The sequence below is a fragment of the Microcebus murinus genome, chromosome 12 (genome assembly GCF_040939455.1).
Source record: "Microcebus murinus isolate Inina chromosome 12, M.murinus_Inina_mat1.0, whole genome shotgun sequence".
NCBI classification, from domain to species: Eukaryota; Metazoa; Chordata; class Mammalia; order Primates; family Cheirogaleidae; genus Microcebus; species Microcebus murinus.
Genome location: NC_134115.1, coordinates 81,162,935 through 81,190,147, shown reverse-complemented (window position 1 = coordinate 81,190,147; position 27,213 = coordinate 81,162,935). Strand labels below are relative to the sequence as shown.

General features: G+C 51.8%; 1 protein-coding gene across 11 annotated transcripts in view; it reads left to right on the top strand.

Moving 5' to 3' along the window:
- The window catches only part of GGTA1 (glycoprotein alpha-galactosyltransferase 1 (inactive)), a 64,931-nt gene that overhangs the window by 10,805 nt on the left and 26,913 nt on the right, over positions 1-27,213 (top strand). For 6 of the 11 annotated variants that reach the window (XM_076009012.1, XM_076009011.1, XM_076009008.1 and 3 more), the window contains one exon: positions 21,936-22,048. The exons of the other annotated variants lie outside the window; for them this stretch is intronic. The gene's annotated coding sequence lies outside the window, so the exon portion shown is untranslated. The remainder of the gene's footprint in view (positions 1-21,935; positions 22,049-27,213) is intronic. 11 annotated transcript variants of the gene reach the window in all.

Below are 27,213 nucleotides of genomic sequence, written 5' to 3'. Positions count from 1 at the left end.
CAGAGCGCTTGTGCACAAGGGCTGAGGGGGCTTTGATAACATGGTTGATGGAATGAATGGAGGCGGGGCAAGGAGCCTTCGAGGGTTCACATCCTGCCTCTGCTGTAAGGTGCATCTTTCCTTGAGCCTCTGTTTCTTTATCTGTAAAAGAAGAGGGTTTGAGCAGACACACCCGAGGTTACCCTTTGCTATGAAAAGTCTGTACCTACTTATGGGGTACAGCGTACACTCTTCGGGTGATGGGTACACTGGAAGCCTAGACCTCACCACTGTACAGTGTATATGTGTGACAGAATTCAATTTGTAGTCCCTAAATCTACTAAAAGAACAAAAAGAGAAAAAAGAAAAGAAAAGTCCAGGCCTGATAAAGACGCAGCCTGGCCAAGCAGAGATCCTCAACCGAGTGCCTGCGAGGTGGGAGCTCGTGCGCGGGTTTCCTCCGCGGACAGCTTTTTAAACACTGAGCTGGAAACGGCTGTCTCCAGCGTCATGGTGTCCCTCGAGAGCCAGCCCTCTTCCCACCAGACAGGCCCATCCCTCAGTGCCAGCGGATAGTGCAGGCCCATTGCTGCTGGGTGAAATGTTTCAGGGTCAAAGTCTGCCTGCGCCAGGCGTTCCAACCAGTTGCGGAGACCCGCAACTCCATTCTGCACGTGGAGCCTCCCAGGGGCAAACCTGCCTGGACAGCCACTGCCCTGGGAGACTTGCCAGCTGCCTTGGCTGCCTTTGTTTCCCACAGTGGCTGGAGAAGTAGGTATCTGAGGATCCTCACTCCGCAGATGAGAACACGGGAGGCCCAGGCAGGGTTGGGGACACTCCCTTAGAGGAGCAGAGGGAGGCGGCACCACCCACACCCGAGGCCAGGTTGAGTCACTCCTTCTCAGAGCTGAGATGACTGAGGCCAGCCTCCTCCTTCTCGCATGGGGTTCAGGGGCAGAGGCAGGAACAGGGGCAAACCCAGGCCCAGCATGTGCTGCGGCATCTTTTGTCATCCGTCCTCCCCGGGCACACTGGGATGGGCGGGGCCGCTCTCTCTGCTGCCCAGCCTGGGTGCAGCCTGGCCGGCTCTGTGCCCGCCAGCTCCCCATCCATCTGCTTCGGCACAGCATCGTAGGATTTCCTGCCTTTCCCCCCCAGAGTTTCCTTTTCCTGCTGTGCTTGGCGCAGACGGATGGTGAGATGTGCTTTCTCTGAGTGGTGGGGCTTGGGCGTAGTCTGCGGGGCTCACAGGGCCGTCTGCCTTCTGCTTGCCCCTTTGCAGACACGGGCAGACTGGGAAAGGGAAGTGACCCAGAAAGCAGAATAAACGAATAGTAAAACGATAGCTCAGGCTTCTGGGTATTTTTTACATATTCTGGAGACTGTTCTAGGTGCTTTCTAGAAGTCTTGCCTTTTATTCATCCAGAAACTCCAGGTGGCAGGGATTGTTGTTCTTCCAGTTTTACAAATGAGGAAACTGAGGCACAGAAAGATTAAGAAATTTCGAAGGGCCACATGGTAGGGGAGAGATCTGGGGACTGACACACACGCAAGGAGGCGGTGCCATGCCTTTCATCAGGGCAGCCCCCCACTCAATCGATGGGAAACCCTGACCCAGAGGCGATGGGGGCTTCCCTGAGGTCACATGGGCCAGGCTGGAGCCCTGACTCCCTCTCAGTGCTCTCTGAGCCCCACCTGGGGCTCTCCCGGCCTTGGTCACTGTCACTTCCCGAGACTGCGAATCTGCTCGTTCCGTGCTGTGGGACGTCCTATGAATAGGCCAGGGTGGGGGCGGCGTGGGAGGCCCAGCCAGACAGGAACAATGTCCTGCTCCCACACCCTGTGCGAAAGGTCTTGGGGCGCCCAGCCCTGGCTTTTGCTGGAAAAGTTCAGAAACTCTTTGTTCTCCCGTCAGCCGCCCATGCCACGGAGAGCTGGGCTGTTTATCCGCTGCTGTGTCATGTTTCCTGTTTGTGCCCAGCCCCAAACAGAGCTTTAGGTGAAAGGCGAGCGGGGCGGGTCGCGCAGGGCCTCCCTCAGCAGTTGTGGTCCTCGAGGTGGAAGGAGCGTGGCAGAGTGAACCTTAACCATTGTTTCGTGGACAGGGAAACTGAGGCCCAGGGATTGTAAGAACCACCTGTCCTAGTTCATCTAGTGCCCCAGAATGACAATAGTTTTTGGTGGGGTTTTTTTTTGTGGTTTTTTTTTGAGATTAATAAAATCCTAGAAAGGGTGAACTGGCTGAAGTCTAAGACACTGGCTGGGCCACCTCCCATGTTCCATAGATGAGACTCTGGGGAGGGGACTTTCTTAAGAGCACAGAGCTGGGGAGAACCCTATTCTGAATCGACACGCGACAAATGCCACTGAACGCCACCTCTCCGCAGGTCTGAAGAGCCGTCAGTGCCCCAGAAGAAAAGAACTCAGGCCGGGCGCGGTGGCTCACGCCTGTAATCCTAGCACTCTCGGAGGCTGAGGCAGGTGGATTGCTCGAGGTCAGGAGTTCGAAACCAGCCTGAGCGAGAGCAAGACCCCATCTCTACTAAAAATAGAAAGAAATTAATTGGCCAACTAATATATATAGAAAAAAATTAGCCGGGCATGGCGACGCACGCCTGTAGTCCCAGCTACTCGGAAGGCTGAGGCAGGAGGATCGCTTGAGCCCAGGAGTTTGAGGTTGCTGTGAGCTAGGCTGACGCCACGGCACTCACTCTAGCCTGTGCAACAAAGCGAGACTCTGTCTCAAACAAAACAAAACAAAAACAAAAAGAACTCAGTGCTCCGGGGAACCCGGGGAGGGTCTCATGCAGGAAGTGGCCTTTTAGCTGACTCGGGAGGGTAGGGAGGAGGGGACAGGGAAGAGAGAAGGGCCGAAAAACAAACCCTGTTGCTCACTCTTTTTATAGACGAGAAAACTGAGGCCAGAAACTGGAAACCTGTCTGGCTTAGTGCCTCAGAGAATCTTGCCTCTTTTTCCCTTTTCTGTGTTTTCAGGGAAGAGGCAAGAGGTAATCAACTGCGCAAGCAGTAGCGGCAGAGCTGGAAGGCAGCACCCTCTGCTCCCTACGCCAAAGAGTCATTTTAGAAAACCCTAAAGTTGGCTGTTTCCTAACTGTGACCTTGAACGAGACAGTTAAGGTCTTTGAGGCTCTGTGTCTCCCTCTATAAAATGAGCCCACACAGACTCCACGGAAGGTCTCTGTGTGCTGCCCAGTGTGGGGGCGGGCGGTGGCGAGGGGAGGGGCCTGCTGGCCCCCCAGGCCCCACCCTGAGCCCCAGGTCTGCGGGGCCTTGTCTCTACCCACTGCTTTACTGTCATCCCTGCCCCTGGCACTAACTACATTTTGGCACCCGCCCCCCACCGCCCTGCACACACACCCCCCGTGAAGACACACATTTTATATGGCACCAGACACTTCACACATGGGACAACATCTCACGTGCACAACCTCCCCGCAAGAAGGACGAGTCGTGTCCTTCTTCCTGCTGGTTCGCTGGGGACACCTGAGGCTCTGCAGGAGACTGCCTGAGGACACTGTCTCACGGTCAGTGGGGCCCCTCCAGGGGGCTGTCCCAGCTGCTCGGACCCTTCCTGGGGGCTCCGTTCTGGCCTGTCTGCCTTTGAGCCGCCCTGAACAGAGGGCGGGGGAGCCAGCGAAGGTGGACTCTCGTGGCCTGGGACCAAGGACACCCTGGCAGGCAGACGCGTTGGCTGCCCTTCAAACCAATATTCTTTTAATATTTGTCCACCAGTTATCTGGGGTGGGGAGTGTCAGAGGAAATGGGTTTGCAATAAATACAAGTGGTGGGCCTCTTCTGGATTCCAAATTCCGTTCTGCACAAGAAATGTTTTCCAGAAGCAGAAGGAACAGAAATTCACTGACAAGGTTACTTTCCCAGCTGCAGCGAGTCGATGTCCTGAAAAAACACTGGCTGTTCCCGCTTTTCTGCAGTTCCCTTTTTTTCTTCGGTTTTCGTTTGAGCTTTTCCAAGCCAAATGCCTTCTGGGGAGGCTGATGAGAGGATTTATTTTGGTTCCGTTTTTATGTGAGATTTACTTAAATACAGACGAGAACATCTCGTCTTAGAAGGGAGACAGCTCTGCGTGTCATTTATTTTGACTTGTGTATACTTCACTTGGCATCCTTGAACTTGACTCCTTTTATTGAGTACAGAAAGTATCACTTACACTTACATAAAAGCAACAGTGCATTTTTGGACAGTGTCAGGGAACCACCAGATTTATTTACTTAAATCGCTTTCTGTCTGGTTACAAAAGTAATACGTTCTCATTGTAGAACATTTGAAAAATGCAGAGAAGCAGGAAGGATAAACAGAGCTCTCTCCCACCACCTCCTTGCGTGGACTTCACGGTTATTGCCGCATGAATCTAGTTCTGGCCAGTATGTTGTTGTTTTTTTTAATTGTGGTAAAACATACATAACATAAAATTTACCATTTTAACCCTTTTTGAGCATAGAATACAGTAGCGTTAAGTACATTCACAACATTGTGCGACCATCGCCATTATCCATCTCCAGAACTTTCTATCATTCCAAACAGAAACCCGACACCAATTAAGCAATACCTTCCCAGCCCCCCCTTACCCCATTGCCCAGTGACCTCCATTCTACTCTCGGTCTCTATGAAATTGAGTGTTCTAGGCTCCTCATATTAGTGGAGTCACGAAGTATTTGTCAGTTTTTGTGTCTGGCTTATTTCGCTTAGCATAATATCTTTAAGGTTCATCCGTGTTGTAGCATGTGTCAGAATTTCCTTCCTCTTTATGACTGCATAATATTCCATTGCATGTATGTATTAATGCCACGTTTTGTTATCCATCCATCCATTGATGGACATCTGAGTTGTTTCTACCTTTTGGGCTATTGTGAATAACACTGCTTAAACATTCGTATACAAATACCTCTTTTAGTCTCTGCTTTCAGTTCTTTTGGGAATATAACTAGAAGTAAGATTGTTCTATCATATGGTAATTCTATGCATAATTTTTTTGAGGAACTGCTATACTTGTTCAGTATTTTTGATATACAAATTCCATAGTTGAGGTCAATGTACAATTATATATCTGACTTTCTCACTTAATTTTTGATTTTAATAACTATTCTCCAGAAACACTGTTTTTTAAAAGTTATATGATATTCCACTGTGTTGCCATACCACATTTTTTCCCTCCACTTATTCATTTTTGGACCATAGCAAACGATTTTAAATTATGATGATAAAATAAGTTGCTTTTGGTAAATAGCCTCATGCTCATTTGAGAAATACTTAACAAGGATAAGTTGCTGCCTTCAAGGAGTTCTTTTAATTTCTCCTTGAGAATTCTTGGAGATCATCCAATTCAGTGGTTTTGAAAGTTCTTTTTAGGCTGGATGCAGTGGCTCGCACCTGTGATCCTAGCACTTTGGGAGGCCAAGGCAGGAGGATCGCCTGATCCAGGAGTTTGAGACTAGCCTGAACTACATAGTGAGACCCTATCTCTACAAATAATACAAGAATTAGCTAGGTGTGGTGGCATACACCTTAGTCCCAGCTACTCGGGAGGCTGAGGCAGGAGGATCACTTGAGTCCAGGCGTGGAGGTTGCAGTGAGCCCTGATGACACCACGCCACTCTACAAAGGGCAGCAGAGTAAGATCCTGTCTCCAAATAAATAAATAAATAAATGTAAATTTTAAAAAGTTACTTTTAGCCAAGGGACCCTCATGCCAAACAAAACAGCATATGGACGCAGAGCATACTATAACAGACAGATGAAAGGCCACATGCTGTAAAGAGGGGTGGGTGGGGGATTAGAATCCTGCTCCCTGGGCCTCCTGTCTCCTCCTGGTGGTCTCTGAGGGACTTCGGGGAGGTTTGGGGTTCTCTGGGACACACTTTGAAAACTGCCAGGCTTGCCCAGCCCCTTTCTATTAAAGAAGGGGAAGGAAATCTTGAGGGAGAAAGGAACTTGCCTGAGATCAAGTTCATTTTTTTATTCATTCATTCATTCTTCTCTACTCATAGCGCCACTGCCTACATCCAGAATCACTGAGGGCACTTGTTCCAATGGCAGGTGTCCGGGACTCTTCCTCGTGGGTGCCAAAGCCATAGGTGCGGGAGGAACCAGGGCTGGAAACTCCAGTCCACACCGGCCCTGGGAGGTGCCCCCAGCCCAGCCCCCTGCACCCTGGGTGCCCTCCCCGCTGGTGCGACTCCGCCCAAATGCCACACTTCCTCTTTGAAGCCTGTCTTCAAGCCCCAGGCGCGATGCCTTACTCCTTCCTCTGCGGCCCCAGAACATGGGACTTCTGTCTCTGCTCGAGTTCAGTTCTTTCAGTTCCACGTAACAGTTCGTTATCACAGGTCTGCATCGCCGTCCTGGAGCCCCATTAGAATGTAAGTGCCTTCAGGGGAGAGATTAGGGGTTTGTAGAACCTCCCCATTGCCCACCGTGCCAGGCGCACAGTAGGTGCTTTGTAATTGTTCATCAGCTGGAGCTGGATCTAGTACCACCCCCATACTGGCAGGACAAGAAAACCAGGGCCCGGGGAGGGGCAGCAAGGTGTGGAGTCCGGTCGTCCAGCCCATCAGGTGCCTGAGGGGCCCGAGGCTCAGCCCTGGGCATCAGCCCAGGATCAGCCAGGATCAGCCCGAGATCAGCCAGGGTGATCTGGCTGGGGACAACTGCACCCACATGCCTTGTCCCCAAGTCCTACAATAGCCTGTCCCCGGCCCAGGGGTTTGCTGAATTCCAGAGAGGGCTGCCAGATTTGTGACTGGGCGACCTGCCGGGATGCCTGTCATCGCCTTGGTAAAACACCAGTGCGTGCAGCGTGAGATACCGTGCGAGGGCCGCTTAGAGGTCGAGCCAGTGCGCAGGCGCTGAGAAAGCACCTGGTGGGGGCGGTGGGCCAAGGTGTCCTCGGCGCCGCCGGCTCTGGCTGGGAGCCAGCCAGCATCACACCCAGGGGCGGCTGCTGCCAGCCCCCCGTCACCCCATGTTGTGATCAACAACTGATACGTTTCTAGTTCGCACACAGGATGCTAAAACTTGATTTGATTTCTTTTTAATTGGGGACATGAGGGACTTGTTAATTATTATGATGAATGTTGTAATAGGCTTGCACTGCAGAAATCAAAGGTAGCTATGCTGTGCGGATGTAGCTGTCACTCACGCCCCACCCGTGCACAGAGACGGCAGAGAATCCTTCACGCTGGACCAGCCAGGAACTCTGGATCCTCTGGGATGCACGGAACACAGAATCCTGCTTCTGAACCCCGGCCCTGCCTCCACCAAGGTTCTCAACCCTTCTTATGCCATGGACCCTTTTGGTGTCTAGGAAAGCCTATAGACCTTCTGAGAGCATTTTTATTTATTATTATTTATTGTTTATATACTTTTTTTTGAGGCAGGCTAGAGTGCAGGGGCATGATCACAGCTCACAGCAACCTCAAACTCCCAGACTCAAGTGATCCTCCCTCCTCAGCCTCCCGAGTAGCTGGGACTACAGGTGTACACTGCACACCCGGCTAATTTTTAAACATTTTTTTGTAGCAATGGGGGTTCGCTCTGTTGCCCAGGCTGTTCTCAAACTCCTGGCCTCAAGTGATCCCCTTGCCTTGGCCCCCCAAAGTGCTAGGTTGAAAGGTGTGAGCCACCACACCCAGCCCTGAGAACGTTTTTAGATGTGAAATATAAAATAAAAAGATGATAGGGGAATGGAGTCACATTGAACGACAGTCATTAAAGTATTCATATTAGGGGCTGAATCTCACCTCGGCCAAACTGGGCTTCGTCCTCAGCTGTAAATGGAGATGATGCCGGGACCTCATTGAGTGCCTCGGACATCGAATGGGAGAAGAGCACAGCGTGCTGAGAGCCTGGCCTGGCACGTCCTAGGCCCTCAGTGAATGGAAGCATGTGCGGCCACTGCTACTGTTGTCAGAGTTGGTAGTGTTATGTTATTGCGTGAGATGCAGATCCCTGCCCTGAAGATGCTTGCAACCTGGAATGGGAGAAAGGACATATGGAAATGATAGTGATTAAAGAGAAAGGTAAAGGATGCGAAGAAAAGCCCACTAAAGGGCCAAGGAAAGTTCAGGAAGAGTGAAGTTGCTTCTGGTTGGAAGAGTAGAGCGTAGTGGTTAATTAAGCCTTTGTGCCAGCCGGACTGGGACTGGTTCTGGCTTTGACCCTCAGCAGTCTGAGCTTGGGCAAGAGATGTCATCTCTCTGTAAAGTGGGGATAATTTGTAGAATCTACTTCACAGGCATGCTGTAAGCTCTTCCCCTTCCCCTCCCGCAATCGCCAGTCAAATCACGCATCCATCTGTGCTTTTAACCAGCTTCTCCTCTTTTTTTATTTTTTATTTTTTTAAGAGACAGGGTTTTGCTCTATTGCCCAGGCTGGGGTGCAGTGGTGTCATCATAGCTCACTGTGGCCTGGGCTCCAGTGATCCTCCTGCCTCAGCCTCCCAAAGTGCTGGGATTACAGGCCTGAGACACCTTGTCCTCCTTGTCTTTTGGGCCCACCCACCTGACCAGTCAGTCCCAAGCTGTGGATGAATCCAGCGAGTTGCTACCTCTGCCACTGTCCCTGGGCTGCTGAATGGGACCAGCAGGGAAGTTACGGTTGGGGACAGCCCCAGCCCCTTCCCTGAGCTCTTCCATTGCCTGCTTGTGTCCCCATCCCTGGTTGGTGTCCTCTCCCAGTGCTCCTGGCTTCTGCTCCTAACCCAGGGTCCCTCAAGCTTCTGTGCCACTTGCTCTAAGCAGTGACTCATCCTCCCGTGTCCTAGGAAAGGGGGCCTAGAGAGAGGAACACTCCGAACTGCCCTACAACTCCTCTCCAATCCAGCTGAATGTTTGAGACTCAGGAGGAGAAAATTTCCACAATACCTTGGAGAAATATTCTCACTTCCACTTCACTTCCCTTAACTCACACAGGACTCTCATGGAAGAAGGGGTAAAGGATTTATAGGGAAGAGCGCAGGCTAACACCCAGACTCCCTCCTCCTCTCGGTGAGGGGGGCGGTGTAGCAGTCAGGGTTGGGTGGGGTTATGCTGCAGTAACAAACAGCCCCTGGTCTTAGGCGCCAAAGCCACAAAGCTTCACTTCTTACTCCAATTCAATTAACAGGAGCATCTTGGGTCAGCTGGGGGCTCTGCTCCTAGTTCAAGGAGCCAGGCTCATGGAGCCATCACCTTCTTGAATATAGTCCACGGCACAGAGAAAGAGAGTCCCTGACAGTCTTGCATTGACAATGAAATGCTCGGGCCCACTCCCATCTTATTGGTCGACTACTCACATGGCCCTACCCAACCAACCCCAGAGGGCCGGGAAAGGGAATCCTACATGAAGGTGGAGAGCAGGAAATATTGGGTTGAACAACACAAATAAGGACCCCAGGTTGGATGTTCCCTTTTGTACCCAACTTGCTGACATCAGCTCTGCAGGCTGAGGCACCTGGCCCGGGACAGAGCAGCCTGTGGGCTTTGCGTTGTGAATACTAGGACACCACGCCCAGGGAAGAAAACCCCAAAGCCACTTGTCAGCCCCAAGAGCTGCGCTGTTGACGAGGGAAGTAACACTGCATAGGTTGGATGTGCCTGCTAAGAGCCGGAGGCCAATTACCGTGCTGAACACTGGGAGGGCGGAAGCAATGGGGTGGAACCGGGGCTTGCAAACTGCGTTCTGCAGAACAGCTCCACGTGACGCTTCGTAAACGGAGCTCATTTTAGGTGCTTTTGCTCTGTTTCTGAGCTGTTTGTGTTTATGCTTGAGTGAGGGGTGTTCTTTCTGAATTTAATGCCTCACTCCTCTTGGGTCCACCCATGATACTCCCCCTTTTCCAGTGGCGTTTCTGTGCGCACGTCAGAAAGCCCGCCGTGGCGGCATCGTTCAAGAGCAGAGGTGGAGGGAGGGACGGTGATGTGGACATCGCTGGCTGAGGTCGCTAGGTTTTCTCCAGCACAGATGAGGAGACTCAGCAAGAAGACAGTTGGTCACAGCCCCCAGCCCCTGCCCTGAGCTCTTCCGTCTCTTGTGCTTTGGTTAAGACGCCCCTTGTCCCAGGGACATGTTGGACACTGGGTACCACTTCATTGCCAAGGGGCCCTGGGTAAGCCATTTCCCCTCCTTGATGCCTCAGTTTTCTCATCTGTAAAATCGGGCAGCTCAGAGACGCGCTTGAGAGGAGAGTGACCGGGACAGCGGGGGGACCTCCAGCCGCACATGGCTGTGCCGAGTGGGATTGCTCTCTGAGGCCTCCAGGAGTCCAAGGAGCTCCGAGCGAAGGGCTGACTGAACGTAGGGGAAGGTCCTTTGTCACTGCCGTCCCAGGGCACTCACCTCAGCTGGATAATGCGTATGGCAGCGTGGTGGTTGTAGTCTGGGCTCAGCGTCCCGCTAGACAGTGAGCTCTATGCGAGGGGCCATATTTTGCCTCATCGCAGAGCTGGCAGCCTGAACCATGCGTTGCGCGTGGTGGGTGCCAATATCGGTGATAAATAAATTTTTATCTAATGAACGAATAAACAAACGAACACATAACTCCCTCTAGCTCTGATGGAATCTGTGACTTGCAGACTTCTTATGGGGCATGAGGAGGTCAGAGAGAATCCTTGGACATCGCCTAAATCCAGCTTCCAGTCCCAGCTGAGTCACCTCGGGCAAGTCACCAGACCCCTTGGTGTCAGTCTCCTCTCTCTGCAAGTGGAGAGAGAGCAGCACGGCCCTGCCTCACAGGCGGTGGTGGAACCTCCAGTGGAACAGCGGATCAGAAATGTTCTGGAAACTTCCACACCCCATGCAAATGAAGAGTTGGCTGTTTCCAGTACACAGGAACGAGGAGGACTCTGGGTTCACCGGGCAGACGGCGCCAGAGCCTATGGGGTGGAGAGTTTTGGAATCATTGTTAATGGGAATTGAATGGCTACCGTTTGTTGGGCACTTGCTAAGATACGAGGCCCTGCACTTTAGGTGCACCATGTCAGTTACGATGGACAGAAGACAGAAAGAGAAGCACTGTTATGCTCATTTCGAGTGACTGGCCCAAGGTCATGCAGTTAGTTCCTGTCCATGTCTGCCTCACTGAAGTGCAGGCTGTCACTCCTGGCCCCAGGGGGAGGTGGAGACAATGCTTGTCTCTTAGGCACCAGTGATAATAATGCACCTTGCCTTTTCCTAAGTACCTACAAGATAGCAGAAACCTTATAGGTGTTATTGTTGATGCTTTTGACAGCCCCTGGAGTACAGAATTATTATCTCTATTTTACAGATACATAAACTGAGGCTCAGAGAAGGTGAAGTGAAGGTGAACCCAGCGTGACTCAGCAAGAAATTAGTGGAGCTATGCCTGGTATGGTGGTTCACGCCTGTAGTTCAAGCTACTTGGGAGACTGAGGCAGGAGGATCACTTGAGCCCAGGAGCTCAAGGCTGCAATGAGCTATGACCATGCCACTGTACTCCAGCCTGGGTGACAAAATGAGAACCCGTCTCTATTTAAAAAAACAAAAAAGAGGCCGGGCGCGGTGGCTCACGCCTGTAATCCTAGCTCCCTGGGAGGCCGAGGCAGGAAGATTGCTTGAGCTCAGAAGTTCGAGACCAGCCTGAGCAAGAGCGAGACCCCGTCTTTACTATAAATAGAAAGAAATTAGCCAAACAACTAAAAATAGAAAAAATTTGCCGGGCACAGTAGCACGTGCCTGTAGTCCCAGCTACCCAGGCGGCTGAGGCAGGAGGATTGCTTGAGCCCAGGAGTTTGAGGTTGCTGTGAGCTAGGCTGACGCCACAGCACTCACTCTAGCCCAGGCAAGAGAGTGAGACTCTGTCTCCAAAAAAAGAAAACAAAAAAGAAAAGAAATTAGGGGAGCTGGGATTTGAATCCAGGGCTGTCTCATTCCAAGAACAGGTAGGAAAAAAGCTATCTCCATGGTGGCCTGAGTTAAGAGGGTTTTTGTTTGGTTGGTTTTGGTTTTTAAGCTTCCTGCTAGGGTTTCTGGAATCTCATCATTAGAGATTAATTCTTGGAAGGCCTTTTCTGTTCGAGCCAATTTATTACACGAGACACAGGAAAATCTAATGGAAGAAAAAAAAAACCCTCAGAATTTTCCAGTAAAATTTCAGACTCAGAATACTCCTCTGGCCATGCAACAACTTACTTTAGCCTCAGGGAGGGAGGGGACAGGGGAGCCTTCACAGCCACAGGGTGTGTGGGGGGATTCAAGGTGAAGTAAGGGCAGGAGGAACTGGGCTTGTGCCACCTCTGAGCAGTCACAGGAAGGAATCCGTATATCGGAGAGGGGTAACCTAAGGGACCAGTAGGATTAAAAACAAGCCCTGAATCCTGGAGGGTCCAGGCTGGAAGGGTTCCTGAAGAGGACTTCATTGAACTCTATTTTGTTGGCCACTTTTACACAGGGTGACACCGATTTATTCTCTAGATCGGCACCCTTTTGAGAGTAAAAAGGGGACTAAAACAATGAACCCGTTAGCTGATCCATAGCAGGTGTCAACCAGAACTGTCCTGGGGAAAGCGTTTCAGACGCTCACCCTGATTTTACAGGAGTTCCCTGAGCCTCCCTCTCCAGACATGGAAAGTGGGAGAAGAAACGCCCCCCACCAGCAAGGGTTGCTGGGAAGAGGCAAAAAGCAAAAGTAGGAGGGTGGTGGAAAAGCAAAACAAAACAAGAGGGGATGGGGCTCCGGCAGGGCGGAGCAGTGGCTCCCACCCGCGGCGTCTGTGGAGTGCTGCCGCGTGCCGCCTCGGCGTGGGTGCAGGTCGGCGGGCCCCAGGTCTGCAGATACGCCCGGTGCCTGTGTGCGCTCACCTTCCTGTCACCAGACCCGACTGGAAAAGTACAGGCAGTGGGTCTGATTCATTTCTGTGCTTGTCCCATTCCCAGGCACAGCCCCAGGTACTGGGTGAATGTCCTTCAAATGTTCATTGACGCAGTGAGTGCTAGTGGGCCAGGCTTTCCTGAAATGTTCCAGGAAAGATATTATTTTGCTTGGAGCGGAGACGCTCAGGGAGCCCTGTCTCTGACGAGCTGTCGTGCTCAACGGGAAGGGCAGCGCTGGCATGGACGCGCAGAGCTCATTGTCTCTCTGATCTCGTCTGTGTTGCCCCACCTCTGAGCCGCGATTTCTCTGTCTGGGAAATGGGGAGGGTGTTCACTGACTACAGAAAGGATTAAATGAGATTAACTTAAAGGATTAAATTCGTGTATGTGCACAAATGGTAGACTTCACTATTATTAATAACGTCCTGTGCACGAATGGTAGATTTTTATTATTATTAATAACGTCCTGAAAGGCTGAGCTGAGCTCCACACTGAAAAGATGTGTTTTACTATTAGAATAGTCCGGAGGTGACATAGGCTGCCAGAGGAGGTGATGAGCTCCCCGTTGCTAGAAGACTCCAAGCAGAGGCTGCCTGGCACAGATGCTGTAAATGGGGTAACCACCTCTGGGAGACAGGCTGGGCTGGTGGATTACTCCTGGCATGAAGGCCTGAGGATGACAGTGACCTTTGACTCCTCGCAAGGCAGACTGTGCTGGCAGCCAGCCAGGGGCCGCACAGGGGCAACAAGGCTGGGCCGGGAGTTGGCCCCCCGAGAGACGTGTCTGCTCCTGGGAGGGAGGGCAGGACGCAGGCAGAGGCCAGCCTGAAGCATTTCGCTTCTCTGCACGTGGAACGCCTTTTGCTCCAGCTGGGGCCTCCCAACTGGCCGAGGGAGAGAGAAGGCGTCTTTAGAACTTGACTCTCAGCACTTGTGACGGCAGCCAGATAAAGCCGAGGATTAGGCGCACCTGCTGGCTCCTGCCTCTCGGCCCAGAGTGCCTGTCCTTCACCCAGGCTGCCCACCTGCCCTCCCGACGCAGTCTCGGGAGCCGCGTCCCGTGCCCGCTGCTGCACGGCAGGGCGTCGTCGCCTGGAGTCCAGGTGGGCATCGGGCGCCCTGAGCCCCCAGAGCTGGGATACAAGCGCAGAGTGAGAGACTCTAGTCCAGAGTTTCGACCAGCAGGAAGGGGGTGGAATTAACCAGGCAGACCCCGGGAGCTGCCCGGAGCTGGAGGCAGAGCTTGGGTTCCCGGTTCCCAGACCTGGCGGGGCCCTTTCCTGCACAGGGTGGGCTTTACGCCGCTCCTCCGCCTGCGGGCACCCCTTGGGGCTCTCAGACAGCTGCGTGGCTCCCCGTCGCCCCTTCGCCCAGGCACATGTCTGTGGCTTTCTTCTCCCTTCCAGAGGTAAGTGGGGCCAGAGAGCACTGAGGATGGAGAGCAGAGAGGAGCTTTGCAAGCTTTAGTGCGAGGCCGGATCACCCGGAGACCTGGCTCCTGCCCTGGTCCCTAGGCCCCACCCGAGACTTTCTAACTCCGCCGGGCTGCATTTGTGCCAGCTCCCGGGTGGTGCTGACAGTGCTGGCTGTTCGCTGTCCACACTTTGAGTATGGACTAGAGTCTCCCCATCTCCCTCTTCCTCCCCCTGCTCACTCTCATTGTTATTTCTGCCATCCGTTTTAAAGTAGTTAACATTTGCTGAACGTTTAGGTGCCAAGCCCTGAAATAGGCATGTTTTATGGCCTACTGGTATTTACTGAGTGCAAGTTACTTTTGCATTGGTAGAGAACATACAAGGTACTTTTGCATTGGTACAAACGCCCCAGAAGTTGACATTCTGACAGAGAAAGAAATTTAAAAGATAAATAAGTAAACGACGGAAGGTTAGAAAGTAATTTTACATCTGGGAAGGTCTCACCAAGAAGGTGACATTAAAGCAAAATTTGAAAGAGAATTTATTTCATGTAACCTAAGGTCACAGGATGCCATCTCCTTCATTTCTCTCAAATCATTGCTGCTTTCTTGTCTTCCAGCTCATTCCATTGGTTTAGGTCTTTCCTCTTTCACTTGGACATCCGCCGCAGCCCCTGGCTGGAGACTTTCCTTCTCCCACCCACCCTCGCCCTGCAGCTGAGTGAGTTTTCTGAAACAGAAATCGTGTCATGCCCTTTGCTTAACCACTCAAGGATTTCCAGCACCTTCAGGTGGAAATGCAGATCCCTGATTCGCTTCTGCCTGGCCCTCCACGCCTAGAACTTTTCAACTTTCTCTTTGCCCCGAACTTAGCGCCAGCCCACCCATCCGGGGCTCCTGCCCTTCCGCCTGTCCTAGGGGCACCCCTCCTTGCACGCCTGGAGCACACCCCACCTGCCCCTGCAGGGTGACCTTCAACAACTGTCTTCCCTCCTCTGAGCTCCAGGCTCCTCTGCCCACTGGGCCTCGTCTGCTGTGTACTCCGGACACTTCTCTTTCTCCAGTCTCTGCAGCAGACACCCTGACCCCAGCTCTTCCCAGACAAGCTTGTTCTTTCTTTTTTTTAATTTCAGAATATTATGAGGGTACAAATGTTTTGGTTACATACATTGCTTTTGTACTGTTCAGGTCCAAGTTGTAAGTATGCATGTCCCCCAGATAGTGTGCACTGTACCGGCCAGGTGTGAACTTACCCATCCCCTCCTCCCACCTGCTTGACTTCTGATGAATGTCATTTCCATATGTGCACGTAAGTGTTGATCGATTAGTTCCAATTTAATGGTGAGCACTTGTGGTGTTCGTTTCTCCATTCTTGTGATACTTCACTTAGAATGGGCTCTAGTTCCATCCAAGGTGATACAAGAGGTATCAGTTCACCATTTTTTTAATGGCTGTGGCCCTTACTCTGACCAACATCACTTCGTCACCTGTCATTCTTTCCTCCACCCCCTGCAATCTAGCATTTGGCTCCGTGCTTCCGTTGAGTTCCTTGGTGCCAGCTGTCCCGGGGGCCCTCTCTCCTCTCCACACCCTGCCCCGTCCAGGGTGGCCTCCTCCACTCGCGTGTTGGCAATGCCCGGAGCTGAGCATGGACATCGGTAGCAGCATTGCTCCTGGACAGCACGCGGCGCCTAGGACAGCGTCTGTCCCAGAGGGGGCATCGCTCTCCTTCCTGTGTACACTCTCCTCTCCCCTTGAATCTTTCCCCAGAAAATCCTGGTCAAAGAGAGATACCCTAAGGATTCCGTCCACTTCCCTCTTTCTCAGGAACAATCTCTTTCCTCCCCTGTGCTTTCAACTCTGAAATTGTGTCCGTCCAGTTCGGGGGGATTAGTTAGTTGCATTAGCCTTAGGAAACCAATCCGCCATCCATCGGTCCTTCCGTCCACCTGCCTGCCGTTCTGCAGCACCTCCTCTGTACTGGGCCAGAGCGAGGACTGCCAGGGGCTGCTGCTGCCCTTGAGAACTTTCACCGGAGAACTTTCGCCGGTGTATGCATGCCATCCTGGGACGATCCTGTACAGGGGCCGTGGCAGCTCAGGGGAGTAGTAGTTCCAGCTGGGGACGGGACCTCTGCAGAGGTGGCTTTTGAACTTCGAAGGCTGCACGTTGCATTCATCAGCCAGGTTTGCAGAGCAAGTGAGAATAGGCTCGTCATAGCCACCTCGTGGGTCCCTACCAAGACCTCGCCACCCCCAAAACAAATCAAAGAACATGAGGCATCTTGGGGATCCTGGCAATGTTCTGGTTCTCAGCTGGATGAGTGCAGGCTGGGCGCTGTGAGGCTCAGACAGAGAAGAGCGCTTGCCTGAGGCCATGTGGCCCGGGAACTGTGTCAGTGGGTTTGTAAAGCACTTTTTTTGACCTCCTTTTTCTAGCTGTGTTATGAGTATTGATTTAACATTAAAAAAAAAAAAATTCTTCACTGTAAACCTGCCTGTTTGCAGGCTCTTTGGCCAGAAAAAGAAATGCTTCCTGTTAAGCTGGGTGGGAGGGGCCGTCACAGTTGCTGGGCCCCCACCCTGGCCCCTGCTGGGACCCAGGACCGGGGGAGGGTTCCCCATGGGCTCCACCAGACCTTGAGTCCCCCGTCTCAGGAAGCCGGTTTCCCTCTTTTGGCCTGGCTGGCTGCCTCTCTTTTGTGGCTAGAATTGGTGTTTCCTCCTCTCGCCCCGGTGGGCCGGGGCTTCCACTGGGAGGGCACAGTGGGGCTTCAGGGTGAGCTGCCTGGTCTGGGGCATTCTGCGCCCCATGGGAATCCAAAGCTGGTAATTTCATAAGGTGACCCCACAGGACCAGCTGGGGGCCAGGCCTGAGCAGAAGAGGATTTATAAATCCCAAAGGGCAGGGTTGCCTCACCCTCCCCTGCAGGGTAATTTTCCAGCTTATCTTCAGGAAACATGTGAGAAGAAGGGAAAGAGGGATGACAGCCTGTACAGACTGAGATGCCAGGTCTCTGGAAGGAGGGGCAAGGGTTAGGAAAGCCCATCTGTAAAGGTCCGGGAATGTCACCTCTTCCATGAAGCCTTCTGAGATTCTCCTAGTCAGAGTTCTACAGGAGCCTGATTCACAGCTGCATCGCAGGCTCAGGCCCAGGCAGGGCAGTGGAGCCAGAAGGGACCCAGAGAAGGGGAGGGACATGCCTATGTGCCATAGGCTGGCAGTAGCAGAGGGGAGTGCAATCATGGTGCTTCTAGCTTCCAGTACCTATTTCCCCTATGGCCAACATACCACATTCGAATTCAGAGAAGTGACATCTGGGCACAGTTTTCTTTTAAAATCTGATTTTATGCATATTCATAATTGAAAATGGCCTGTAAGTTTCTTTGCTCATTCTGTGCTTGACTGGATATTTTGGCCTCCTAAAATGAGCCAGATTTATTCTTTCTCTCTATGAGAATTTATCTAAATTGGAATGACATGTTCCTCTGTCCTTTAGGTTTATTCCATTGTTTTTCGAATATATAAAGTTGGTCATCTAACTCACTAATTTTCAGAACTATATCTTAATAAATAATTTAAGACCTGATTTGGGCAGAAGCTAGTCTACTGCAGACCCTATCATTCCTCCTTGCCTTATACCTGGTCAAATTCACACACTTATGCTGCCTGCCTGGCCCGGTAGCCTTTTACTCAACATTCGTTGAGAAAATACCTGTTGAGCGTCTAATAGGTGTCAGGCACTGTTCCAGGTACTGGGAAAACCCAGCAGTGGGTGAGATGGCAAAAAAGGTCCCCGCTGGGATAGTGTTTGTGTCCTAGTGACGTTCGCAGCCCCTGCCTTGTACCATGCCCATTCGCCTCCCAGCTTGGTCTGGCTTCACCATCGCCAGGGGTAGAAGAAATTGGGGCGAGATAGGCTCGTGGGAAGACCCCACACTTGTCTTCCATGCCAGGGTTGGTGACTCAAAACATACAACTCAGTAAGATTCTTACCCGATCTTCAGTTTCTCTCCTGCAATTTGAGATGATAATCTCTGCCCTACTTACCTTCTAGGGTGGTATGAAGGTCAAATAGGGCTGGTGTAGACAGCAGCAGGGTGAGGGAACTCACCGGTTTCCAGACTCGCGCAGCCCAGGGAGAGGTGAGGTCGTCTAGAAGGGTGTGGGCCTCTGGATTAGACTGTCATCAGAGAAGCCAGGTGCGTCTCTCTCACCTCCCTGGAGATGGTTTGCCATGCGTTGCTCGGAAAGAGTCACAATGACTCCATTTTTCTAGCCCTCCCAAGGGGCCAGACTTACAGGTACAAATTCTGACTGCAGTAACTAATCAGATAAGCCTTCACCTTCATTTCAGCTGATACTCATGGGGCTGGGGCAGTTCTTAGCGGTTGTGAAAACATTGTGCTAGAAACTTCCCTGTCTCCCTCCCTTCCCACTCCTCCAGGACTGATAGAGTCAAAATGTATATTTGATACACAAATGTACAGTTGCGTGAATGCCAATGTTGGGTTAATTGAACATCAGAGACAAACAATTATTGAGCAACTTGAGACCCTATGCTGTGAGTCCTTTTCAGGGAATACTCCTTTAATTCTTATAGTAATGCGTATTGTGTATATATCCCTTACCATGTGCCAGCTATTATTCCCATTGTACACATGTAGAAATGGAGGCACAGAGAAGTTCATTCAGTTTCCCAGAATTGCACAGCATAAGGGGCAGAGCCAGGACTCATATCCAGGCAGCTGGGCCCCAGAGTCTATGCTCATAACCACCAAGCTCTGCAGCCTGTCGGCCACCCTGGGAGGTGGGGGTTATGATTAGCCCCATTACACGGAGCAGGAAGCCAACCAAACTGCTCTCTCACTTGCAAGCATTCACAGGCATGTCTTTTGTGCCTGCCTTAGACGTGTTTAGGATTAAACAAATAATGGCACTCTGCAAACTTTGTGTCTGTAGTGTTCTTTGCCAAGAACACTTAATCCTCACCTGCACAGAAGTAAGCAGGGTGAGGAAATTTTGTGGGGTTTTTTGTTTGTTTTTTTAGAAATGAGTCTCACTATATTGCCCAGGTTGGATCTGAACTCTTGGGCTCACGAAATCTCCCTGCCTCAGCCTCCTGAGTAGCCGGGACTACAGGCCACGGTGCCCAGCTCAGTGTGGGGATCTTGACCTTCATGTTTCCCAGCAGGAAGTGATCTGGGCTATGAAACCAGAGCTCCCCACACCTGGGCTGCAGCCGCCTCTATCACAACACCCAGGGCCTCGACGTGTCTGACTCAGAAGGTCAAGTACTGAACGCTGGCTGCGGCCTGACAGATCCGTGTGCTGTTAGGGCTGGAATGATGAGATTCGTCAACTCCGGGCTGGGCACCGTGCCGAGCTCTTACCTGGGCAGCCTCTGGCCGGCTTTGATCAGCAGGACTCAGAAGCCTGAGGCTCATTTGCAACGGTTCTCTGCCTCTCCATTAAGGAATGACCACAAATGTGTGCTGCTTTGTGTTGAGAGTGAGAGGGTGGACATGTGTCAGGGAAGAAGGAAGGTCACGCTTGACTTCTCTAGACGTCAAATTGTCTGCCTTCCGGGTGTGCACGCACTCTGCCAGGCTGCGGTTAACCAGCCTGGAGCCTTATTCTTCTGCCCGTCTCTGGGGGTTCCCTGGAGGCACCTAGGCGGGAAGAGCAGCAGAGGACCCGCCAGAGAAAGTGACCTTGAACGAGTCACCGAGACTCTCGGAGCCTGGCTGTTTCATCTGTGAAAATGGTGACAGGCCCTTCCCAGCCACCCTGTGGGTGATTGTGAGACTCCACGGAGATAAAGGAGAGAGGCTGCTTTGCAAACTGTAAAGTGGGGGGCCCATGTGACCGTGATCAGTGCTTGCTCCTCGACAGGACCAGTTCGCCTTAGCCCAGCTCTTCAGGTTTTGAACTCTGTTTTCTTTCCCTTTCCCATTGACCGTAGGCCCGGATTTCTGGATGGTTTCATGCAAAAGATCATCCCCGAGCCCCTCCTGAGGCGCTTTGTGGTGCCTGGGATTGGGGAGGGGAGGCCATGGGAAGCCAAAGGCAGGGCCTGTCGTGGTCCCGTGGCCCTGGTGGGGGGGACAGATGGTATGAGGGGCGCAGCTTCCAGCAGGAAGGTTTCCGTTACTTTTTGTTCTTAACATACATATGGAAAAGGCACATTTGTGATGTATTTTCAAAAACTGGACACATTTGTGTCACTACCACCCTGCTCGAGAAGCAGAACGTGATCAGCCCCCATTGCCTGGGTCCCTTCACTGTACCCCCATCCCAGGGAAGCCATCATCGTGACTTCTACCACCACTAGTTAGTTTTGCCTGTTTTTAAACTAAATAAATGGGCTCACCCAGGGTGTTACGTGTGTGCGATTCGTCCTTGTTGACGGGCAGCTGCAGCTCCTTCATTCTCATTGCCGTAGATAGAATCCCTGTGGGACTGGGCGACAACCCACTGTTCTGATGATGGCCTTGGGAGAGTGACCTGGTAGGGGTGTGCTGTGAACGTTCTAGCGCACATCTCTGGGTGAACATACACACACTTTCTTTGGGGCATAGAACTGGGAGCAGAAGGGCAGGGTCGTAAGGTATGCATTTGTTCAGCTTGAGCAGATCCCAGCGGGAAGGATTTAAGAAAGGTGTTGGGAAGAACTTCTAGACCCTCAATGTTGTGGCCAACTAACTCATACCCTTAAGAGAAGGAAGCTGTGATGTCTCCTTCTGAGAACAGGAGGAAGAGGCTGGATTAGGCATTGACTCGGGGCCAGGCCTGGATTCCTTCCTGGCCAGGGTTGGTCCCCTCTCCTTAGTCTGAGGTTTCCAGACTACTCCCTGGAGGGGTCTCAGTCTCTTGGAGGGTGAGGTGGGGGCTTGGAGCATTGTTTCCCCGCTTCAGCCAGAGCAGCGTGTGCTCTGTTTTATGTAGCGTGTGGTGGGCGTTCGAGAATGACTTCACTTGCCTGTTGAAAAAGTTTTAGGTGTTTTGATGCCGTAAATCCACTGCCCAAGAGTCCCTTCCGGCTGGAAGTTTCTATTTTGGGAGAAGACGGGTGTGGGAAGGGTTAAGCATTGTTCAGTCAAAGAGCAGGGCTGAGCCTCACTGACCTTTTAAAGTTCTTGCAGTGTGGTTTGCGATGCGGGAGGTCTCATAACATTCTATAAAAATACAATGTTCAAACAAAGCAACTTCCGAAGCCTAAAGGATGTAGACAGAGGAAGGGCTTGACTCTGAGGAACATTTGAGTAGAATTTCCACAAGAGTCTCGAGGACTCTCAAGAGCCCTTTACCCACCGTGCTCTGGGTGTGTGTGTGTGTGTGTTATTCCCCATCGGCTGTTCCTAGGAGCAGTCACTTGAGGTTGTTTGGGTCCAGAACGGTTCCCATTTTTGCCCAGCAGTGGGTGACGTGGGCAGACTGTGTGTCCCTCTCAAGGGTGGGTGGTGGCCCTTCCTCCTCCATCACCAGGCCCAGTTTGGACTGTGGTTTCACTTGGCAAGGGGGCTGGGCTGTCCGTGGGCCCAGAGAGGAACATTTCTGCCTTGGCGCGTAGCTCTGAGTCAACAGGCCCGATACACAGCCCGCTTCCCAGGGCCGGCGAGGAACAAGGCCCCCCGGCTGCTGCGGGATCCGTCTACCCCCCTCTTCCTGAAACAGCTGTTTATTCTTTTGACAGGAGTTGGAACGCAGCACCTTCCCTTCCTTTGAGCCCTGCCTCCTGCACAAGGGAGCTCAATAGAGCTTTGTCGTCTTGCCTTTTACTCTGGGGTGAACGAAGCAGACGATGAGGTATGTGCAACACTGAAATGATTTGCTTCGGCCATGAAGGGGTCACTGTGGAAACTCAGGCTGCTGCGTCGACCCCCGCCCCCACCCCGGGGGAGGATCCTCACTGTCCCCTTAACCTTTTGCTGGTCCCATCAGTAGTTCTAGAGGAGGACAAAGTCCTTCCCTCCCCAGCAGCGGATCTGGAAGCAGGAGCTGGCAGGATGCTGGCTCAGGGACTTCGCTGTGAGTTCTGCTTTATTTTGCTCCCCTTGGCAGGACCTCCCGGGGCCGAGGCTGTGGCCTGGAGTTTCCTCTGAAGGATTTAAGGTGGCAATGCAGGGGCAGGGGCTGAGGCTCAGGCCCTGGGGGATGTGGGCGGATGCAGAGCCTCTCAGGACAGTTCGGCATCTACCATTTATCTCACTTGGGTTCCCTTGGGAAAACCCTTGCACAGTGATTTCTGAGCCAGGCGACAAGGAAAAGCTGGCTGGATCTGGGCTTTAGATTTCTGGATAGGGGATTCTAGAAAAGGCACTACGGATGTACCCCAGAGAACAGGCCATTCCGTCTGCGACGGCTGGAGAGACAGTCTGCCGTGTATTTAGTCTGAGACCTGTCTCTTACTGTCCTGCGTCTGTGTTTACTCTGAGCTTTATAATGAAAACCATGACTGGCGACGGCCTTGCATGCACTCTTCCCCCAGGAATCATGCCACGTTTCTTCCCGCGGGGAGCATTTCCCTGGGACGCCCACCGGTCCTGAGGGCTTTCAGGAAAAGGCTGTCTCCCTCCTCGCTCCTGCACCACCCCAGCGCCAAGGCCAGGGCTGGGGGGGTTGGGGGGGGCAGAGCAGCTGCATGTAACATCTGGCACCAGCACTTCTGGGTGCGCCCCGTGATCTCAGGCAAGCTACTTCCCTTTGCTGAAGCTCCGTTTTCTCAGCTAAAAAGCCAAGTGAAGGCCACCACACTGACTGACAGTGAGAAACAAGATGTGAGCTGAGGACACCCCACACCAGGCACACAGGAGGCACCTGGAGAGAACTGAGCCAGTGCTCACCAGCTGGCCCAAGGACAGCCTAGCCCACAGTGCTTAGCCTGTGCATGAGCCTTCCTGTCTCTTCAAGCAACAGAGTGGTTAAAAGAGAGGGTACCAGAGGCGGAGTCCCTGCATCTGAATCCTAGCTCCACCACTTTGCGCTGTGTGACACTGGGCAAATTACTTAACCTTTCTGAGCCTCTGTTTTCACATCTGTAAAATGGGGATTATAATAGAGTAACTTCACAGGGTTGTGGTGAGGCTTAACTGAGAGACTGCTGAAAAAGGGTTTAGCCCAGGGCCTGGCCTGGCTCAGTCTGGGAGGATCTAAGCATTGCAGGGCTTGGAGCTGATTCAATCTGGGAGGCCCTCTTTAAGAAAAAGAATGCAAAGTTATTAATACAATATGAGATATGGAAGTGAATCCTTAGAATATAAGAACTATCACAACAAGTAACAAAGACTGAAATACTCCAAATATGACAAAATCCAAAAGACAGCATAAGATGATATAAAAATAATACAAAAATGATTAGTATTACTCAGCTGCCTGAGGCACCTGTCATGTTTTGGTTTCATACTTTTTGACTGTCACCTTATCTGATAACAGTTTTTCAGTATCGTTTTTTTAAATTTTTTTTTTTATTCCTTTATTTTTTTTTTTCCATTTTCAGTTGGCCAATTAACTTTTTTTTTTTTTTTTTTTTAGTAGAGACGGTGTCTCGCTCTTGCTCAGGCTGGTTTTGAACTTCTGAGCTCAAACAATCCACCCGCCTCGGCCTCCCAGAGAGCTAGGATTACAGGCGTGAGCCACCGCGCCCGGCCGACGAGAATTCTACCACTGAACCACCAATGCTTCTCAGTATCATTTTAAATAGAGATGAAAGATAAATCAGTTTTGGCTCTGGCATGGTTAATCAGTGGTTGCTTTTTATTACTGAGAGTTTAGAAGAGTTTCTTTCAACTTCACAGCCCGTTTTGGTGAAGCCACACCTGTAAGTCTTCTGACAGTCTCTCACTCGGTGGCCCCAGCCAGATCGCCAGGGAACTCAGCCCTGTGATCCTCGCTAGGCACAGTGGGCCTGGGTGCTGGATGGGGGTGGAGGGTGGGAGCACCAGGTGGTTGCGAGACCTGGGTTGTAGTGACCCCTGAGCAGGGAGCAAGGTGACCAAGGTCCACCTGGGGTTGTTCCTGGGCCCTGGGCGGGTGTGCAGGAGGAAGGGTCCGCCCCCAGCACAGCCTGCGGCCCCAGGACGGGCGCCAGGGCTAAAGAGGATCTCTCCAGGCAGGGGCAACACCCTCTACCCCCACCCCATGGGAAGTGAGGCCCAGTCCTGCGAGGGGGCCTGTGCAGGAGGAGACCCTGCCACCTAAGCTTCGTCAGCTCCTGGCAAGTCAGCCTCTGCGCTCAATGCGTGTTGGTCGGTAAACGCTATCATTTGATCCTCACACCGAGGAAGCCGCGTGGGGAGCTGCAGCAGGATGAGCTCCGTGTGGCTGAGTCAAACGCCCTCAGGGAAAATGTGGTTTCCAGCCCTGTGGCAGATTTCTTATCCACATCCTGGGGCAATCAGGAAATTCTGTTGAAGAAAGTTAGGGCCAGAGCATCTGTTTTCTGGATAAGGAGACTGAGCTGGAGAAATTTGTGAGCCTGGTTTAGAACTCGGGCTCTGTGATAACTCTGGGGCTGTCCCCAGGGCTGCTAGAAGGTCGAGCTTCCGTCTGCCCCTTTGCCTGCCCTGTGTTAGGGACGGCCCTCAGGGGCAAAAAGGGGCCTGGCTGGTCGGGGCTGCACAGCCAGGCCTTTTCCCGGGGGCAGAGCAGAGTGGAGCTGACTTTATCACAGCACGCAGTGGGGTGCGGGCTAGCCCCGACAGTCCTGTGAGGTCCTGCCACAGGGGACAGAGAGTCCTCTCTTACATGGACTCACAGCTCTGCTTTCAGGACCAAGCTCTGAACCATGTGTTTCTGAGTCTCTCCCATGAAAAAGCATCATCATTGTTACAGCTGCTGTTTGTGGAACATTTGCTGATGTCGGGCACAATGTGCTTCATAGACATGGTCTACTTCTGGCCTTTCCCTGTGAGGAGGGTGTTTGAATCTCCATTTGGTATATGCAAATGGGGGCTCAGAGAGCTAACTTGCCCAAGGTATCCATCTATGACTCTGCTGATTTAAGAGTCCTAAGCACTAGCCTATTTTTTACCTAGACACACTTGTTTATAATCAAGCTATGGAGGACTGTAGACCAGAGTCTTGTCCAAGGTCATTAATACCCAGTTAGTTCCTATACCTTTCTCTGTCCCCTTACCTTCTTTGTTTCTCTTTGCAACACTTGTCCCTGCCTGACATTATATATCCTGTTGAGTCTCTTGACTCCCATTGGAACGGATGCTCTATGGTAGTCTTATTCACTAAAGTATCTCTGGCTCCAAAAACCATCTGGTGTGCAGTAGCCAAGTTCCGTATTTGTGGATGAATCTATATGGCAGAGCATGATTAGGGCTCCTCAGGACTCTCCTTACTCATTTGTTCACCCCAAAACACTCTGGGTGCACCTGCTGGGTGCCAGGGCCTGTGGCAGTCTGGACCCATCTCAATAGGCCACAAGCGATTAATGCTCAAGTGTAGGCGGAGAGGCCTTGTGGAGGTGGGGATGGATTCTAGGGGCATGGTGGAGGGACCTCAGGCGGAGAGACTGCTTCATCCAGCAGCGAGGTTTGGTTTCCTCTGCCACTGCTTTCCCCTGGCCCGATAATGGCTTTTCCACAGCCTCTGAGTACACGGCTATCCGCCTGAGAGGTTCACCTTTTCCCCTGGTGTGAGATGGAGAAAACAGGGTCCACCAGAATTCCTTTTGGAGAGGAATTCTGTTTGGAAGGAATACCTTGACTTTGACCAGCTGGGGTGGAGCCATGAGATTCTCTGAGGATGTGTGAGTTGTTTTGTGTGAGATGGGTTGAACGTAGGTAGGGAAGAAATAATTTATGGGCCACATGGAAAAATGTGTCTGACACTCCAGGGAAATCAAAGCAGAAAAGGGGGAGGGTGAGGGTGGAGTGAGGAAGGTGGAGGAATGACAGGCTTTACAGCACAACCTTGCCTTTCAAAATGCCTCTGCATCTGTAGTGCAATCCACACATGTCCCAGGAGTGCCGGGTGTGGGTGGCTTCATCTGGGCAGCAGTGCAGGGGCTGAGTTCTTGTTAACTGAGTTCTGGGAGGGGGGTGGGCCTGGGCCTGGGAGCAGCCCATGTGGGGCTGTAGGATGGGTTCAGGGAGAAATTACAAGAGCATTATTACATTATATCACGGGCTGTGGCACTGGGGCTGGCTGAGTTCACCCTGTCCTCTGAGGGGTGGGGACAGGGATGCTGGGGTCCACTCTCCCACTTAGGACAGGGTGTTCATACTAGGCAGGTCCTCATTCTGGGCTCTGCTTCTTGAAGGGGGGATTTAGAAACAAACTCATTTCTTACTGGCAGGTAAGACAGTCAACCACCCATCTTCTGAATTACAGAGTTTTAAAAATTCTGAGACAAACCCATAAGAGAAGGACTTTTAGATCACATTGGCTGCCAAATGCCTCATTTTCTTGTCCAGAGAGAAAAATAAAAATGTTTTAAAAGATCTACTGGACACCCTGCCAAGCCTTCCTTCCCCGGAGACTTGGATTCCAGATTCCAGAAGACATCTCCACCCATTTCTAGTGCTTTGCTAAAGGATGCAAAATTGGATCATTCGGACAGCTTCCAATTGTAAGTCTGAAACAAGAGTGACTATAGCAAATAGGCAAGCAGATTCCAGCCATCTATGAAGTCCAGGAAGAAATGGGCTTTAGGAGTTGCCTCTGATGTTAATTTCTGCAATTAAAAAAAAAAAAGGTTAAGCACCTGCATATTCGGGAGGGGATTAGGAAGTGTATCTGATCTGAGTTCTCCCTGACTGAAGTGCCATAAGAGTTTTCACTTCTACAATTTGCATTTGCTCCTCAGCAGGTGGGGCTGGCAAAGCTGGGGACACACAGCCAGCCAGCCAGCCGCACAGTTGTCTCCTCAGCATACACAGGCGGTTGTGGCAGCGCCTGGGGCTTGATCAAAGAAAATCAAAGTCACATCCCACTTCTGAGGAGCTCTTAATCAGGCTGTG